Below are 18,895 nucleotides of genomic sequence, written 5' to 3'. Positions count from 1 at the left end.
GTTTTTTTTTTTTTTTAAATCTCAATTATGTGACCCACAAATTGGATATGTTATCAAGTTCATACGAATATATGGACGAAAGAGAGTATTTTGTTTATATATTATTGGGATCCAATGATCAAAGCCAATAAAAAATATAAATATAACTCCTACCATTTCCTATAAAAGAGGTCCTACCAGAAAAATTAAAAAAATCACAATTAAAGCATTTTCTTATTTATATTCTTAACTTTACCCTCCTTAGTCTCTAATCAATCATCTCTCTTTTGGATTAGTGTTGTCGCACGCAAATAAACAACGATTTAAAGTTTTGGGCGGTTCAACCCAATGCCGGACTAAGTGACCGCACCGAGTCAAGTGTGGGAACTCGAAAATCTCGAGATGTGGTTCCTCCAATCGGAGGCGTTCTCTGAGGAGAGAATGGGGGAATGAGGGGTTGTGACTGCATTTCTTATGAGCTGCCTACGTACCTGAGCACATCATGATCAAGTCATAACGTAGTTCAATGCGTGTGTAAAAAACTCAAATAATGTAAAATAATAATGAACAATGTACACATATTCAGATATAAAAGACTTATTTTGTAATGATAAACTAATAAATGAACATAGTGGAGATGATATTAATTAGCAGAAAAAAAAATTGTGTATATAGGCATAGTTTATAAATTGTACAATATAAAATTGTGTAAACAATGAAGACAGTGGGGTTATAAATGTTCATAGGGACCTCTTTGCTTGTGCCAAATATACTTATAAATATCAAAGATTTAAAAAGAATTTTGATAAACTCGCAATTGAAAGTTATAAAAATTGAAAAAAATAAAAATATAGATATTTAGAGATTTTTGTGTAATATAAAATTGTGGACTTCACTTTCTTTTTAAAATATTTCTACATATGAATATTGTTGATGTCGATTTTTGGATCGATCAACAATCACAAATATTAAAATGCTAATATATGATATATATTTTATCGGGGTTCCAGAAGACGTCGTATAAGAAACTATTTAAAGATGAAAGGCAATAATAAAAGGAAATTATTAATAGGCTTTATTGATGACGAAAATGAATTACAATAGGGCGAAGTGACGAAGTCTTGTAGGCGAATTCAGCACTGAAAACAATAATACTGAAATAATAATTCTGGAAGATAAATTCTGAACTTGTGTCCGCAAATACACATCTGATCCCCTATTTATAGACGAGGCAAGACTCCTTCGTTGAAGACACGTGTTGCCTGATCCGTTTCACAGTGTCGGGGTTGAATTGGTCCTAGACCCGGTCCTCGTGGCGCGATTTCTCTTTGACTGGCCGATTCTTCTGGTCAGGACGACGTGGTCGAACTGGAAGGTGTGACTAGGTCTGGGCCGATCTGGAACATAGGTGATCTTAGGCCGACTTGTCGAAGTCGAACTGGGCCCAAGACTGATATGCGGTCTGACCTGCAAAGATGATAATGGGCTTGGTCTGAATTGAAGCCCAATATGAGATAATATTTTCGAAAGTAGATTTTTAACCCCCACAGTTAGCCCCCGAATATTTTGAAAATATTCCGAATTTTTCGAAATATTGGAGCGAAGTTATTTTAGGGTTATGGACAATTAGCGCTTTCGGCGAATATTGCGGACGCGTGGCACGTTGCCGTTCGTCCACGCAAGACGCAGTCGAAGGGTTGGGAAATCGGTTATATTATTTTATTCGTATTTACTCATCTTTTCTAGGAATTCGGTTTAATATAAAAGCTTATAAATAAGTGAAATTCGAAAAGACTTCTTTCTTACTTATAACTTTCAGCGAACTCGGCATAGAAAGGTAACTTTTATTTTCTCTCCCTTCGCATAAAAGATTAATTTTCTCTCTAAAGTTTCAAACTTTTTTTTAAGACTTCGGCTTTTAGCATTTCAGTTCGACTGTCGAACTCTACACTTCCCTCTATTTTCTTTGACTTCGCTTCGATTTGTTAGAAGAACTCAGGGTTTTTCTTCCAATTCGCCTTGCAATCTTTATTATCCTCAAATTTTTTGAATTTCTTCAAACACTTTTCTCAAAAACAAAAGATGTCTTCTTCGGAGATCCCTCCGTCGGGATCCAACCCTTCGAATGTGGAATATATAAGCCTGCCATCGTCTGTTAAGAGCTCCGATCTCGCCCTTTTTCGTCAAAAATATCAAATTCCGCCCGAGATAGGGCTTATTCTTCCTCCCCCTTATGCGACAGTGAAGACCATCCTTGACAATCGATGTTGTATGTACGAAGTTTGGTTGGATCAGTGTGGACTCCGGTTCCCGATCCCCACTCTTCTTTTATATTTTGTTGAGGCCCTGGGACTGACACTTCCTCAGATGTGTCCGAACTTCGTCCGGATTGTTCTGGGTTTGATGGTCGTGGCCCACGAACAGGGCGTTGATCTCGACGTGATGGACCTAGTCCGTTTGTGCGTCGTGAAGACGAACTCTAAGCATGACCCGAAATGCTTCTATCTTTCGAAGGCGGCAGGCAAATGAGTGATCTCGGCCCTTCCTTCAAAGGACAAGTATTTGGGTTGTCGATATTTTTACTTTACCGTCAATGAGCACTCTCTCGGGGACCGAGCTCCTCGATTCAAGTCGAGATGGGCGAGCTCTCCGAGTAGGCCAATCAATTTCGCAACTGTCTTTATTTGCTTGTAAGGGTCGAAGTGATTTACTTGTTCATAACATTTTATTATAATCGTTTTTCAGGAAAAATCAGGGCACCATCGAGTCCTCAGTTCGTCGAAAAGCTCGAGCTTCTACAAGAAGGACGCGGTGAGTGGCCTTCTTTTACTGAAGAGAGATTCACTTTGGCTGGACTTTGGCCGACCTCCTCTGCAACCTTTGAAGGTTCGTGTTTCCGTATCATACTTATTTGTTTTTATTATTCATATGTATATATGCATATTTATCATTATTTATTTTTTTTATTATTTTTTAGTTGTCGGAGACAACATGAACTCCAACGTTTCCGCTCGCGACGCCAGGCGTCAAAAGAAATCTGTTGCCGGGGTCTCTTCTTCGTCCACCATGCCGCCGGTTCTTCCTCAGGAACCCGAAGTCGAGATCATCGGGACTCGAAATCACAGCGATATCCCGGTCGTCGATGTTGAAGACGGCGCAGTCCCGGTGAATGCTGAGGCCGAGCAGGGTGATCAAGCCCTTGACTCTACTCCGGCCGCACCGGGCGGAGAGGCGGAGAAATCGGGCGAGCTTTCCAGCGGACCCAGAAAAAAGAAGGACCCGGCCCGTCGAAATGACAGCCGAGAGGAAGAAGATGATGGCGAACCTTCCGGAGACGAGGCGAACAAGAAGAAGAGGAAAAAGAAGAAGAAGAATTGTGATGGAGGCGGGGTGTCAGCACCGGCATCCATGGTCGGAGTGGCCAAATCAGGGCCTTCATCTATAGCAGACAAGGGGAAGTCTTCGTCTACTGCGGCTCGGGCTGCCCAGGAAAGGAGGAGGCCAGTTTTGGGCGAGGGGAGTCTGGTGGAGACGCATTTGAGCGGGGCGGCCGCGGTAAAGTCTGTGAATGAGGTGGGTTCTTCTTCGAAGCCGAAGAAGAAGTACAACATCCACTTTAGGTACCACTGCGACACCCTACTCTGCGATGATTTATACTCGTCCGCTGGGCTCCTTAGGCGGCTTACTGTCGACGTCTTGCCGCTGCCCAAGGTTCCTATGCTCATCGAGGCGGACTGGTATCGTCTCATGGCCCAACAGATCACCTCGGTAAGTCTTAGAATTTTAGTGGGCGGACTGAGAAACTTGGGGATTTTATTCAGGTTTTGACTTTGTGTTTGTGTTCGCAGCTCTCCCATCAGCTCAACAGGGGTGTGTTCCGATATGAGGAACACATCAAGAGAGCTCGGACGGCGGCGACCAGCTCCGAAGAGGCGACGAAGAAAACTGATTCCCTCTGTGCCGAGCTCAAAGGGATGGGTGAGAAGGTAACCGAGCTTCAAGAAGACGTCCTGGCCAAGGACGCTCTTTTGGCGAGGTCGAAGACGGTGCAGGCTGCCTCGGAGGCAAGGATCAAGGAGCTTGAGGCCCAGGTTGAGAAGGGTAAGAAGGCCATCGACAAGTGGGGCATCCACTCAAGCGCACTTGCCAAGGAGCTTGCAGGGGCCAAGGCTCGGATTAAGAATAATGACAGGGACCTCGTCAATGCCAGGGAGGAGATCGCCAAGCTCAAGAGATCGGCCAAGGCCGAGAAAGATAGGGCGGTCCTGGCGGCGAGGAAGGCGTCGTCGATGAAGTACCGGGAGCAGATACTTAAGTATCGCGCTTAGCGGGAAAAAATTGATGAGGCGATCCTGATCATGAAGAAGCTGGAGCAGTGTCGGGGCAACAAGGAGTTGATCACCGAAGTCATCAACAATTCAGTCCCCGACTGGTCGAGCGAACTGGCGGATACCGAGGCAGACATCGCCGACTACGAGAAGGAGCTCGCCGCCGTCACCATTCCGGAGGTAGAGGATATCCTCTTTACTCCGTATAATGATAGTTCGCCAACCGGAGCTCCAGCCGACTCCGAGGTTCCTGCCTTTGATGAGCATGTCTCGATGTTTGGATCGATCGAGGAGGTTCTCGCCACCATCCCGGAGTCTCGAGAGGATCAACCCTTTACTCTGACCCCGGAGCGTGCTGGAGGCGAGGTTCCAAGCTCTGAGGGAACTGAGCAAGACGCTCCTGGCTAGACCTGAGTCCGCCCCCACCTTCGTTTAGCTCAAGAATTTTATGATTTTATTATTTTTATTTCGTTGTTGCGTTTCTTTTATTTGGGCCCGCTTGTTTTGGACGAAACGTTTTTAGTGTTTTGAACAATTGTGGAGGGCTTCGGTACCTCTGTCTTTATTTCGTCGTGTTTTATTCCTGTTATTTATTTCGAATAATTATAGAGGGCTTTGATACCTCTATCTTTATTACGCCTTGTTTTCTTCATATTGATTATTCTTATATTATTTGGTCCGAAACTCGTGCATGTTTGTTGTTCATAAAATTGCCAAGTCATTCAGATCGCCAACTGTGTGTCTCAGGATACTCTAAATTGACAGTTTGATCGTGGTCCGAATTGACTTAAGATTCTCCTAAATCCGGTTAAGTCTTTTAGATTATCGGTATCTAAAATGTTTCCCTTTACAAATCTAGGGCGAGGTCCGATGATTTTGTCGTACATTTATAATTCACCAAGTCTTTTAGATTGTTCAAATCTAAAATGTTTCTCTTAGTCAGAGCGTTGTGATATTTGCTAAGTCTTTTAGGTCGATTGACGTCTAAAATATTTCGCTTAGGCTTGAGTAATCACCCTTTCGTAGTCAAGTCTCTTAGACAGGCGAGGTCTATAGATGTTTCCCTTGGGACGAAATGGGTGAGGTCGACTTTGTCAAGGGGGCAACCTCGCGTCAGGATGTTACGTGGTAAGTTGAGGGGAATTTTTCGGACCTTACCAGAGTCGAGATGGAATATACTGCGAGTTCGATCCGGAGTCCGAGGTCTTTGAAGAAGTGTATGTTTTTGCTGTAAGGAGACTGTGCCTTTTCAGGGGCTGCCTACGTACCCTTATATAGGGATCAAGTCAGTCGTAGTTCGATTCTTATTGCTTTTAGCAACAGTATTTCTTTAGGTTCGAGACGTTCCATGATCCAAAATTGGGACGCCGTCCAGAGTTTCGAGTTCATAGACTCCGGGATGCACAACCTTGGTGACCCTATATGGGCCCTCCCAGTTAGCACCCAACTTCCCGGCGTTAGCCTCGGCGGTAATTTTGGAAGGTCTTCCGGAGCACCAAATCTCCATCATCAAATCTTCTTTTGTTAACTCCTTTATTATAGAATCTAGTGATGGATTACCTATAGTGGGATAGCCGTATCAGGGCTAAGTCCCGCTTTTCTTCTACGAGGTCCAAAGCATCGCATAGTGATTCGTTATTTTTGAATTCATCCCCCGGCGCATGTACTACCCTAAGGGTCTGTACTTGGTGCTCGATCGGGATGACTGATTCGACTCCGTGGACCAGGGAAAATGGAGTTTCCCCTGTCGGCCTTCGCGGACTAGTTCGGTAAGCCCAGAGCACGCCTGGTAGCTCTTCCGCCCACCGTCCTTTTTTTGCATCGAGCCTTTTCCTTATGGAATCTACTATAGTTTTATTTGTAGCTTCCGCATGTCCATTCCCTTGAGGATATCGTGGTGTTGACATTCTCAATTCGATGTTATTGTGGAAGCAAAAGTTTCTGAATTTTTTTGATATGAACTGTGACCCGTTGTCCGTTATGATTTCGTGGGGAGTTCCGTGGCGACAGATTATATTTTTCCAGATGAATGCTGTGACATCAACGTCTTTTATTAGGACGAAGGCGCCTGCGTCCACCCATTTTGAAAAATAATCTGTTAAGATTAATAGAAATCTTAGTCTGCCAGGGGCGATCGGCATAGGTCCCACAATGTCCATTGACCATTTCATGAAAGGGTCTGGTGCTGAGATGGAAGACAACTCTTCCGCGGGTCTTTTTATGTTAGGGGCATGGCGTTGGCATTGGTTGCAGTGGCGCGAATGCGTTTCGCAATCGGCCAACATGGTCGGCCAAAAGTAGCCTTGCCTTTTTATTTTGATGTTGAGCGCTCGTCCGCCTGCGTGATTTCCGCATTCTCCTTCGTGCACGTCTTCCAGGATTCGTTTAGACTCCTCCTGTTGGAATTGATCTAGGGTTTAAGAAAAAGTTTAACGCTTCGTTAAGCCGCGGAATTTTAAAATTTTTTTTTTTCAAGTAAAACAGTTTTTACTAACCTAGACAAAGAGCAAGCACATGTAAATAAAACTAATATGAGCATAATAAATTTACTAACCTCTTTAGAAGCTTGAGCATTGATGAGCCTTCGGAAGGTTGAAAACGTTCGTCTCCCTCGCAGCACGTCTCTCTTCCTTCCTCGGCAACTCGAGCAAAGTTTCTATCACAAGAATCACTCGAGAAAAAAGGAATTAGTGAGTGGGCACTTTTAAACACGACGACTCGAGAACAAGTTTCAAAGTCGAAGAGCTAAAACCACTAGGTCAAATGAGGACCTAGGTGCCAAAACAAAACGAAAAATAACTAGAGAGAGAGGAGAAATCGGCCACAAGGTCTAGAGAGAGAGTCTCTCAATCTCTAACTTATGTGGAATGAATAGAATGAGAGGAATGATGGTCCTATTTATAGGAGAGGGATTACCTTCAATAAGGTAGTTTCCTCTTCTATAGAATATCACATATTCATATTCATGAGCAAAAAACTAGTTTCCTCTTTACCCATGTTGGACGCCCAACTCATGCCATTAAATGCTTGGATTTGTTTCCTCATTTGTTTCCCTCTAGCCTTCGCCAAAAATATCTATTGCTTCTAGAAGCAATTTGTTTCCTCTTTTTTCTTTTGGCAAGTATCTTGATACATTTATGCACAAAATATTCTCTCTTTCTTTGGGTATGTTGGGCGCCCATATTGTTCTAGAAGGCCCATTAAGAATTTTCAATAAAATTTTTATGAAATGAAATTAATCCACAAGGCCCAATGATCAAGTCATGGCCGAGTGTTATTGAGTCATCAAATGACATTCATTTCATGCTATGTCTCAAAAGACAAAAATACCTTTTTGACAATTTTCGTTCTTGTTTTGACTTAGCTTCTAGTTTAACTATTCTTACTCGATGTGATTCGTGACAGTGACCTCATGGATCCAAATGAACAAAGCTTGAGCTAAATACTTGGACTCAAAAGTTCACAAACCTTTCCAAGTTTAGCTTAATGTCAACTGACTCCACTAAAGAGTTGACACTGAAAATCTCTCGGTTCAAATGAATTTATTTTCTACTCAAGAATTCAACCTAATTGTAATGAGTGGATCCACAAAATATTATCAGTGTTTACCCTTCATGAATATCATCAGCTAGTCGGGATTTACAAAATTACCATTTTACCCTTCTAGCTGTTATTTCCTCAACTCCTTTGTCGCTTGTGAATAAGTTAGAAACAATGTATTGACGAGGAGCTAACAAGTCACATTGTTTCATCCAAAAGAGTCAGGACTCAATTTGGACACTGGCCAGTTCATTTATTCACACTCCAAGGAACAAAGCATGAGGTGACATACATTGCATTTCAGCAATCTTGTACATGAATTCCATATCTATGAGAACTTCACAAAGTTACTCATGACAGACTCACAACTTAGTACTTCACCAATAGGCCTTGTTCGGAATCACATAGTGAGTCCGAACTCTGACTTTCTCAAATGAGAATACGTAAGGTGTGAAATGGCATGTCTCATTTCAGGATTAAGGTAAGCACGATGCAATTCATACGTAGTGACTTCGAGACATAAGAGGTTAAATGGTTTGTTCTTATCTTGTCTCTAGAAGTGCACTGGTCAATTCAGTACCTTCGGAAGATACCCAGAAGAACTATAGATTCTCCAACTCTCAATGCCTCATAACCAGACATCATAGATTCTTCTAACAATCATACTGAGGTCAATAGTTCTTTGACCCTTAGATTGCGAATATATCGTTTTAAGCAAACTACGTTGAGTTTGTTCATGCAAATCTACATTTGTCTCTTTGTAAGTTGTTTAGTTGGTTTATGGACTAAAGACTAAGGTTTTATCATAAAGCTTCAGACAAGGAAGATTGAATGAACGTTTCAACTTTTTATTAATGAATAAGCAATTACAAGCAAGAGTCTTCATGAGACTTTATTACATCAAATGTACAATATAAAGATTACAGCTCTTCTTGTGGGCACCATTGACAACAAACTCCCACTTGACTCAAAGAAGATGTGTGTAGTCCTTCATGCCTAATCCCTCTCGATGTTGGTCGAAGACCTTGTTCGCTAGGGCTTTGGTGAATGGATCTGCTAGGTTGTCCACCGTTGAGATCTTCTTCACTTCCACGTCTCCGTGCTGCACGATCTCTCGGATCAAATGGTATTTCCTCTCAATATGCTTAGAGTGCTTATGGCTTCGAGGTTCCTTTGAGTTAGCGACAGCCCCACTAATATCACAATAAAGGGTCATGGGCTCGTCGACGTTTGGAACAACTTCCAAGTACTTAAGGAATTTTCTAAGCCATACAGCCTCTTTGGACGCTTCACAAGCAGCCACATATTCTGCTTCCATTGTGGAGTCAGCAATACAAGATTGCTTAATACTTCTCCACACAACAGCTCCACCATTAAGGATGAACACAGATGCCGAAGTGGATTTCATGGAATCCTTATCCGCTTGAAAATCGGAGTCGGTATATCCCGTCATAGTCAGGTCAGTACCTGAGTATGTAAGCATCAAGTTCCTAGTTCTTCGAAGATACTTAAGAACATGCGTAACAACAATCCAGTGCTCGGGTCCAGGGTTGGATTGGAAACGGCTTACTACGCCAACGGCGAAACAGATGTCAGGTCTAGTGCAAAGCATGGCATACATGAGGCTTCCTACGGCAGAGGCGTAAGGAATTTTTCCTCATGTCTTCAATCTCTTGTGCAGTCTTGGGAGACTGGTCCTTAGAGAGTGAGACTCCATGCCTAAAGGGTGTTTGGCCCTTCTTGGAGTCTTGCATCGAGAAGCCATCCATTACCTTATCAATATAAGATGCTTGAGAGAGTGACAGTGTCCGGTTTTTCCTATCTCGAAAGATTTGGATCCCCAGAATGTACGCGGCTTCTCCTAGATCCTTCATATCGAATTGCTTTTCCAGCCAGACCTTAACCTCAGATAACTTACCCACGTCATTACCAATGAGTAGTATATCATCGACATATAGCACCAGAAACACAACTTTGCCTTCGTGTATTAACTTGTAAACACAAGGCTCATCTATTGACTGTTCAAAGCCGAAGCTTTTCACAGTTTCATCGAATATGATATTCCATGACCTAGATGCTTGCTTTATTCCATAAATGGACTTAAGTAACTCACAAACCTTGGTCTCTTGACCTTCTTCTATGAAACCGTCTGGTTGAGCCATGTAAATGCGCTCGTCAAGATTGCCATTCAGGAAGACTGTCTTGACATCCATTTGCCAGATCTCATAGTCGAGAGCTGCAGCTATGGATAGGAGTATGCGGATGGATTTAAGCATCACGACTGGCGAGAAGGTTTCTTCATAGTCAATCCCTTCTTGTTGGGTGTAACCCTTCGCCACAAGTCGTGCTTTGAACGTCTCGACGTTCCCATCAGGACCCCTTTTCTTCTTGTATGTCCACTTACACCCTACGGATTTAATCCCTTCAAGAAGGTCTACAAGTTTCCAGACTTTGTTGACATACATCGAGTGCATCTCAACTTTCATGGCGTCAAGCCAAAGGTTTGATTCAGAACAAGCCATGGCTTGGCTATAGGAAACAGGATCATCCATGTTAGAGACGGCTACGAGAGAGTCTCCATAGGACATGTACCTGTCAGGCTTTTGAGTAGCCCTCCCACTACGTCGAAGTACTACTTGACGAGATTCTGATGAGTTAGGTTGTGTTTCAGTTGGGGTAAGAACAGTTCTTACAGATGAGGTAGAAGCTTCCTCACCCAACTTTTCTTCAAGCACAATTTTGCTTCTAGGTTTTGCATCTTTCATAAAGTCATCCTCAAGGAAACGAGCATTCATACTAACGAAAGTCTTATCTTCCTCGGGACTATAGAAGATGAAACCCTTGGTTTCCTTTGGATATCCCACAAACAAGCACAATTCTGACCTACTAGCCAACTTGCTAGTCTTTTGCCTCAGCACGTGTGCAGGGCAACCCCAAATTCGGATGTGACCCAGATTTACTTTACGGCCAGTCCATCATTCATAAGGAGTAACCGTTTCTGACGGAACTTGGTTCAGAATATAAGCGGCTGTTTCGAGGGCATATCCTCAAAAGGAAAGAAGGAGTGATGAGTAACTCATCATTGATCTAACCATCTCCATAAGAGTTCGGTTTCTTCTCTCTGACAGTCCGTTTTGTTGAGGTGTGCCAGGTGCGATAAGCTGAGAAGCGATTCCTTCTTCTTTAAGAAAGTCATCAAACTCTTTAGACATACACTCACCACCTCGATCAGATCGAAGTGTTTTGATCACTTTGCCAGTTTGCTTTTCCACTAAAGCCCTAAAGACCTTAAATACGTTAAAGGTCTCGGATTTGTGTTTTAGCAAATAGACAAAACCATATCGCGAGTAATCATCGGTGAAGGTAACAAAGTATTCGTATCCTCCACGTGTCTGTTGGCTGAGCGGACCACATACATCAGAATGTACTAGTTCCAGCAACTCAGTGGCTCTTCGACCCTTATCGGAGAAAGGTCGCTTTGTCATTTTTCCTTCTATGCAGGATTCACAAGTAGGTAGTGAACCTATTGCAGAGGCTTGGAGTGGACCGTCCCTCACAAGTCTCTTAATCCTATCTAGACTGATATGACCAAGTCTTAAGTGCCATAGGTATGTTGATTTTGTTAGATCGGAGGATTCAGAAAGTTTTATCCTCTTTGGCTCCCTAATTAGATCATTATCTATTTCGGTGTCTAAAAGTGAAGGTTGAGTGGGATAGATGTAGAAAAGATGACAAAAGAATTATCAGGAAACGAAATACGAATTCCATTCTTAATGAACTTTAAACAATAATCTTACTCAAGAAGACGAGCAACGGATATTAAGTTCTTCCCAAAGGTAGGAACAAAATAAACATTATTCAAGTTTAAAGTGCGGTCTTCAAAAGACAGCGTCACAGATCCCACAGCCTTCGCGGACACCAGGCTCCCATCACCCAGTTTGAAACAGAACTCGCCTTCCTCAAAGCTTTTGGTTTTCTTGAAACCATTCAAGGAACAACAAATATGGTTAGTAATAGCGGAGTCAAGAATCCACGTTGATACATTATCAGCTACTAAGCATGCTTCGGTAACTAGTACAATACTATGTTCCTTTGCTTTGAGATAGGCAGAACAGTTCTTTTTATCGGCCTTATGAGGTCTCTTCTTAGTTCCAGAGGCAGAGGCTTTTTGCTCAATAGCATGTGCCTCTCCTTGATTCCTCTTTCTCTTAGTGAGACCTACAGCAGTGTGAAGTTCCTTCATAAGCTTGGTAATAGTGTACTCTAGCTTGTTTATGGAGTAGTTCATCTTAGACGTATCAAGAGATGCGGGGAGAGTTTCTAAGATCATATCTATGACATTCTTCCCATCAGTCTCAGATCCTAGGATTTTCATTTTATTCAGAAAACTAATGATCAGTATCATAAAGTCCCTAACAGGAGTCCTAGCCTTCATATGACAGTTCATAAACTGTCGGACTGCTTGTTGCCTTGCCTGACGCCTTTGCCCTCCAAACATCTCAAGGAGATTGTAGAGCATGTCAGCGGCAGTCTCGATGTCACGATGTTGCTTTTTCAGCATTTTGTTCATAGATGCTAAAATATAGCACCTCACCATCTTATCGGATCGAAGCCAGGCCGCTAAGGCGTCATTGTCCTCTTGAGTCGAATCATTATTCGTCAGAGGAGGACACGGGGTGGTGAGTACCCATTTGTGCTTGTTAACGGTAAGGATGATATCGAGGTTACGTTACGAATCTACGTAGTTTTTGTTTTCGATTTTATTTGAGGAAAGGATGATCGAGAGATGGTTGAGAGACATGTTGCTTAATTAAGTTGAAACAAGTTTATGATTAGTCTTTTGGTTTAGGATTTAAGTTTGTTTAAGACTTGATAAAATCCAAAGGTGTTATAAACCAAACGATAATTTACTCCCTCAAGAGAAGGCCGCAAAAAATCTCCATTTATAAGTAAATGACACATCATTAATGCTTAGCCAAGATGTCAATACACCATTTTTTACTAGCCACCTTGTAAATTGGTTTCATCACTTACATCCTTTCGCAGGGCCTCGAGGGAGGATTACTAGGGATTGAGTCTAAGTGTGTAACCAACCACTTAGTCCAAAAGATTGACTGTGAAAAACAATCCGCCGAGGGGAGGTCTTGTCTCATTGTCTCACTTTCGGATTTAGCTCACTGAGCAATGATAAGTGCAAAGCGCCCTTGAGTAATCTCATTTAAGAGAGGGCCACGAGGGTGACTCTTAGTCTAGCGACAACTGCACTTTTCATTAGTGTTGGGGATCGTGGGTTACAAACAACAAGTATAACCCTCTCACTTAGTTTTTAGAGTTGGTACATCGACTCTTGTAAGTTCGGAAACTGATTTCCTAGTTAGAGAGCGACAGAGCGGACAACTAGAAGAGAATCCTAGATCATCATGTTCAGAGCAGTTTAGTGCATAAAGGCACAAGGGACATACTCGGATCTTTTCCTATTTTTTATTTCGGGAAAGTGCGTGAGGGAAGTGTGAACTTCAACTCACTCGAACACTTGAAAGTTTGAGATTACACATCTTTTTATTTTTCGGCTTGTCTACAAGGAGACCTCCCACTCAAATTTTCAAGAGCATAAAGATTTTGAACATATGTGATATAGATATAGTTTTGAAAACATTTTGAAAATTTATTTGATTTGGATGACAAAATATTTTTCATGTTTGAAAGCGAAAACGGTTTTTCAAAATTCAAACTAGTTTTGTAAAAATTCAATTTCAATTAAACTTTCAAAAATCAAAACATTTTAATCTTACACATCATGTTTATAATCATATGAAAAACATTTTTTTCTCAAGAAATTTTTCTCATTAGAGTTCTATAACTCATGGTAGTGGGGCTGAAAATCCGGAATTTTAAAAAACTGGACTTTCGGAACAGCCGCGCACCTCGGAGTAAAATCGTCATAACTGGCGGCTCCGATGTCCTTTTGACCTGAAACCGGTGGCATTGGACAGAGTACAGACAGAGTTTTAATTTGATTCAAGAATAATTAAATTTCGATTTCTGAGCAGAGAGTTATGCCACTTTTACTGCGGGTTTACTCCAGCTCAAAGAAAAAGAAATAATTAAAGCTTGGTCCTTTTTAGGTGCGAAAAAGAATCGAGTGTAACGGAACGTTTTAGGTGGTTTTTAAAGCTTTTATTTGTGTTTTATTAGCAAGGTAATAACATGGTATAAAAGAAATAACAACATGCATAAAACGATTCAAGTAAATAAAAGAAACTAGCAAGACAATATAACTAGTCACAAAATTTACTCGAAAAATCTCAAACCTTTAAAATACGTTTTTCAATATAAAAAATTAAAAACTTTTAGAACTGATTCTAATGTGTTTTAACAACATCCCAAACTCATAGAAAATCAACATGATTTTTAATTTAAAGGCAAGAGCAATAAATTAAAAAAAAATCTAAGAAAACAATCATAACTTGTCACAAAATTAGTAAACTTTCGAAAACGATTTTCAAGCTCATAATATTAAATACATGTACATGCATATCTTTTACCATAGCTCTGATACCATTTGTTGGAATTGATCTATAGTTTAAGAAAAAGTTTAACGCTTCGTTAAGCGGCGGAATTTTAAGAATTTTCTTTTTCAAGTAATACAGTTTTTACTAACCTAGACAAAGAGCAAGCACATGTAAATAAAACTAATATGAGCATAATAAATTTACTAACCTCTTTAGAAGCTTGAACGTTGATGAGCCTTCGGAAGGTTGAAAACGTTCGTCTCCCTCGCAGCACGTCTCTCTTCCTTCCTCGGCAACTCGAGCAACCACGAAAGTTTCTATCACAAGAATCACTCGAGAAAAAAGGAATTAGTGAGTAGGCACTTTTAAACACGACGACTCGAGAACAAGTCTCAAAGTCGAAGAGCTAAAACCACTAGGTCAAATGAAGACCTAGGTGCCAAAACAAAACGAAAAATAACTAGAGAGAGAGAGGAGAAATCGGCCACAAGGTCTAGAGAGAAAGTCTCTCAATCTCTAACTTATGTGGAATGAATAGAATGAGAGGAATGATGGTCCTATTTATAGGAAAGGGATTACCTTCAATAAGGTAGTTTCCTCTTCTATAGAATATCACATATTCATGAGCAAAAAACTAGTTTCCTCTTTACCCATGTTGGACGCCCAACTCATGCCATTAAAGGCTTGGATTTGTTTCCTCATTTGTTTCCCTCTAGCCTTTGTCAAAAATATCTATTGCTTCTAGAAGCAATTTGTTTCCTCTTTTTCTTTTGGCAAGTATCTTGATACATTTATGCACAAAATATTCTCTCTTTCTTTGGGTATGTTGGGCGCCCATATTGTTTCTAGAAGGAGCTTCTAGAAGCTTCTTCATTTGTTCATGACAACATGAAAAATGCCCATTAAGAATTTTCAATAAAATTCTTATGAAATGAAATTAATCCACAAGGCCCAATGATCAAGTCATGGCCGAGTGTTATTGAGTCATCAAATGACATTCATTTCATGCTATGTCTCAAAAGACAAAAATACCCTTTTGACAATTTTCGTTCTTGTTTTGACTTAGCTTCCAGTTTAACTATTCCTACTCGATGTGATTCGTGACAGTGACCTCATGGATCCAAATGAACAAAGCTTGAGCTAAATACTTGGACTCAAAAGTTCACAAACCTTTCCAAGTTTAGCTTAATGTCAACTGACTCCACTAAAGAGTTGACACTGAAAATCTCTCGGTTCAAATGAATTTATTTTCTACTCAAGAATTCAACATAATTGTAATGAGTGGATCCGCAGAATATTATCAGTGTTTACCCTTCATGAATATCATCAGCTAGTCGGGATTTACAAAATTACCATTTTACCCTTCTAGCTGTTATTTCCTCAATTCCTTTGTCGCTTGTGAATAAGTTAGAAACAATGTATTGACGAGGAGCTAACAAATCACATTGTTTCATCCAAAAGAGTCAGGACTCAATTTGGACACTGGCCAGTTCATTTATTCACACTCCAAGGAACAAAGCATGAGGTGATATACATTGCATTTCAGCAATCTTGTACATGAATTCCATATCTATGAGAACTTCACAAAGTTACTCATGACATTCTCACAACTTAGTACTTCACCAATAGGCCTTGTTCGGAATCACATAGTGAGTCCGAACTCTGACTTTCTCAAATGAGAATACGTAAGGTGTGAAATGGCATGTCTCATTTCAGGATTAATGTAAGCACGATGCAATTCATACGTAGTGACTTCGAGACATAAGAGGTTAAATGGTTTGTTCTTATCTTGTCTCTAGAAGTGACTTGGTCAATTCAGTACCTTTGGAAGATACCTAGAAGAACTATAGAGTCTCCAACTCTCAATGCCTTATAACCAGACATCATAGATTCTTCTAACAATCATACTGAGGTCAATAGTCCTTTGATCCTTAGATTGCGAATATATCGTTTTAAGCAAACTACGAAGAGTTTGTTCATGCAAATCTACATTTGTCTCTTCGTAAGTTGTTTAGTTTGTTTTTGGACTAAAGACTAAGGTTGTATCATAAAGCTTCAGACAAGGAAGATTGAATGAACGTTTCAACTTTTTATTAATGAATAAGCAATTACAAACAAGAGTCTTCATGAGACTTTATTACATCAAATGTACAATATAAAGATTACAACTCTTCTTGTGGGCATCACTGACAACACCTCCATCCCGACGCACTTGAGGTAGGGTCATGCGAAGCTTCTTTTAAACAGGCTTCCATCTATGATGCAAAATCTCACGCTTTTCAGCACGAGATTGCATTTTGCTATCTTATCGGATGAGACCGTACTAGTCGTGATATAATGTAGTATTTCATCCCTCCAATCCCCCCCTTCTATTGTTATGACTGCGGCGATGGTCGTGGCAATAGAATGTTGTTTGATTGTTTCGACTGGATGACCCTTTTGAGGCCCGGATCCGAGGTAGATGCCAGGGCAGCCAATGCGTCAGCCGAAGTAATCTCGCCTCGAGGGATCCTTGTCAGAGAGAATTCTTCGAAGTTTTTCGTTAGTTCTTTTACGACTTTTAGGTAAGCTTCCATTCGCTCATCCCTAGTCTCGTATTCCCCGGAGTATTGGTTTGCTACGAGTTGGGAGTCGCAGAAAGCTTACACTTTCTTTGATCCGACTGCAGTGGCCAATCTAAGTCCGGCGACTAGTGCTTCGTATTCGGCTTCGTTATTTGATGCGACGAAGTCGAGCCTAAATGACTGTTCTATAGTCTCACCGTGGGGGGAGGTCAGGTGTATCCCTACTCCAGCTCCTTGCTTTGATGATGCTCCTTCCACTTTAAGTGTCCTGGTGCCTTCGACCTCGGTCACGGTGGGACTTTCCCTCGGGAGTTCGATGATGAAATCCGCTAAAACTTGCGATTTTGCGGATGTCTTCACTCGGTACTCAATATCGTATTCGCTCAGTTTCACGGATCACTTAGTTAATCTTCCTGATTGATTAGGGCTATGTAGGAAACTTCTGAGCGGATGTGAGGTCATTACTATTATGGTGTGAGATTGGAAGTATGGTCGAAGTTTTCGCGCGGCGGAAACGACGGCCAAGGCTAGCTTCTCCATAATAGGATATCGAGTTTCAGCATCGATAGATTGGTCGTTGATCCCCTTGTTCTTCTCTGACGAGTACTCCACTAACTGCTGCTTGAGACACTGCGACGTATAGATAGAGTGGCTCCCCCGCAACGGGTTTTGCCAAGATTGGGGGTGTCGATAGACACTCTTTCAATATTTTGAATGCCTCTTCGCATTTGTCGTCCCATTCGAGCCTCTTGTTTCCTTTAAGGAGCCCGTAGAAAGAGAGACATTTATCTGTAGACCGAGAGATGAAGCGGTTGAGGGCAGTGATGCGTCCCGTCAACCTTTGAACTTCACGCCTATTACGGGGTGAAGGCATTTCTCACAAGGCGTGTAATTGATCCGGGTTAGCCTCAATTTCTCGCAAGGCGTGTAATTGATCCAAAGAATTTACCGGATGAGACTCCGAATGAACACTTGGTGGGATTGAGTTTCATTTGATATTTGTTCAATACTCCGAAACATTCCTCTAGGTGTCCTATGTGGTCGTTTTCCCTTAGGGATTTTACGAGCATGTCGTCGATATATACTTCCATCGTTTTCCCTATCTTCTCTTTGAACATTTCGTTGACTAGCCTTTGGTAGGTGGCGCCAGCGTTTTTTAGTCCAAAGAGCATGACCTTGTAGCAATACGTGCCTCGGTCGGTGATGAAAGCTGTCTTTTCTTGGTCGTCTGGATGCATCAGGATTTGGTTGTATCTTGAGAATGCGTCCATGAATGACATGACCTTATGTCCCGCGGTTGCTTCGACTAGCTGGTCGATATGAGGCAACGGGAAGCTGTCCTTGGGGCATGCTTTATTCAGATCGGTGAAATCGACGCATACCCATCATTTTCCATTCTTTTTCTTTACGACGACAGTGTTTGCCAGCCAGTCCGGGTATTTTACTTCGCAGATTGAATCTGCACTGAGTAGTCTTTCGACTTCATCGTTGACAACTCGTGCCCTGTCGGGACCGAGCTTTCGTCTCTTTTGTTTTACAGGTTTAAAAGTAGGATCGACGTTAAGCTGGTGAGACGTAACGTCGATGCTAATTCCTGGCATATCTTCGGTCGTCCAGGCGAAGGTGGACTTGTTTCATTTTAAGAAACAGATCAATTCTCGCCTAATACTACCTTTGAGCTTGGTTCCGATTCCGACACACTTGGAAGGATCAGAGCCATCGAGCTGTACTTGGACTGTTATCTCGGTACTCGGTGCATCAAGGGAGTCGGGTTCTTCTAGTGTAGAAACGCTCTCGGTCGACTCCACGTTCATTAATTGTTATTGCTCCTCTTTAATCGCTTTAGCACAATGCTTGTGGCTAGTGAGATAACAACTGCGGGAGGTTGCCTGATTGCCTCGGATTTCTTTTATCCCCTCAGGCCTAGGGAAGCGGATACATTGATGAAAGGTTGAAGGTACAGCCCTCATCC

This window comes from Urtica dioica, chromosome 3 (assembly GCF_054948205.1).
Source record: "Urtica dioica subsp. dioica isolate 48M chromosome 3, U.dioica_male_clone48M_v1_H2, whole genome shotgun sequence".
In the NCBI taxonomy this organism is placed as follows: domain Eukaryota; kingdom Viridiplantae; phylum Streptophyta; class Magnoliopsida; order Rosales; family Urticaceae; genus Urtica; species Urtica dioica.
Note: the sequence above shows the minus strand (reverse complement) of the source record.